Raw genomic sequence first — 1,354 nt, 5'->3', positions numbered from 1 at the left:
AAATCATGGTAACCTGACACACAGCCAATATTCTAAGAGTAGAATCAAAGGCATTCTTTTGAATTTTGTCCTTTAATAATTTTCAGAGGAAAACCCTGAAGTGGGCTTCTGGCTTTCAAAGCTTGGTAAAAATAGCAGGTTTTCAGACCTTGGGTAACATATGTGAAATTCAGCAGGCCAAAGGGAGTGAATTTTTCTTGGTGGGGTTCTTAACTGCTCACTCGTTTGGGGCTAGTTTTCCATAGCCCCCTCTCCCAGCATCATAGTCCTCTTGATACTCATCTCGTACCTGCCCCCAGACTGTCCACGGCCGTACCGCCTACCCTCCTTAATGCCTGCATCCCAGTCTGTGCGAATCATCTGGTCATCCAGACGAGTTCCATTTACGTACAGCATGGCATTTTCTGCATCTGCTCTTGAATACTATTCCACAAAGCAGAAACCACATGCTGTTTTCTTCATTTCATCCAGGCCCATAATGATTTTCTTAGTCACCACTTTTGCTGAAGAGTTCATAGATTTGTTCTTCAGTTGTGTAAAAAAAAAAAAAAAGATTTCCAACATACAGTGTCCAGCTTTTCTTCAGTAATTTTTCCTGCTCTTCATTGTCACCCCGGAAGTGTTGGTCCCGGTACTGACTTACCTCCACATAGGAGTCACTGCACAGTGCCTTCAGGAGGCCACCGGACATAGCGCAGAGAGGTGGACAGTTACACTGTCACTCTGGGAACAACTAGCCGCCACAGAGGTGGCCTGCCTTTTCATTTGTTCCAGTCTTTTGATTTTTTTTTGTCCTTCAACAGAATTTTAAAGTTTTCTTTATATAGGTTTTGTGAATTTTTTTGTGAAATTTATTTCCTAAGCATTGTATTATTTTGTTGCCGTTGTTGTTGAAAGAGAAAATTCTAAACCCTTCCAGAGAAAAAGCAGGTCACCTACAAGTAACAAGAATTATGCTGATATCAGACTTCTCAACGTGAAACTGGATGTAATATAACAATGGAGTAGTATTTTCAAAAGACCTAAGGACAAAAACTTTTCAAATTCTAGAATGTTTAATGTATCTTAATTACTATTAAAATGTGACTATGAATTAAAAATATTGTTAGGCAGCCCCTTGCTGGTGTAGCTCAGTGGATTGAACATTGGCCTGCAAATCAAACAACCACGGTTCAATTCCTAGCCAGGGCACATGCCTGGGTTGCAGGCCAGTTCCCAGCAGGGGACCTATGAGAGGCAACCATACATTGATATTTCTCTCCCTCTCTGCTTCCCTTCTCTTCCCCTCTAAAGATAAATAAATGAAATCTTAAAAAATATTGTTAGGCACATAACTTCTCAAAAACTACCATAT

The 1,354-nt window shown here is 40.5% G+C and overlaps 1 pseudogene; it reads right to left on the bottom strand.

Annotated features, from left to right (window-relative positions):
* Window positions 1–217: 217 nt before the first annotated feature.
* On the bottom strand, window positions 218–691 carry LOC119063560 (nuclear cap-binding protein subunit 2-like; annotated as a pseudogene).
* Between the last annotated feature and the right edge of the window lie 663 nt (window positions 692–1,354).

Source organism: Artibeus jamaicensis, unplaced genomic scaffold (assembly GCF_021234435.1).
Source record: "Artibeus jamaicensis isolate MK-2021 breed Jamaican fruit bat unplaced genomic scaffold, CSHL_Jam_final contig_781, whole genome shotgun sequence".
Lineage (NCBI taxonomy): Eukaryota > Metazoa > Chordata > Mammalia > Chiroptera > Phyllostomidae > Artibeus > Artibeus jamaicensis.
This window is presented reverse-complemented; position numbering and strand designations above follow the sequence as displayed.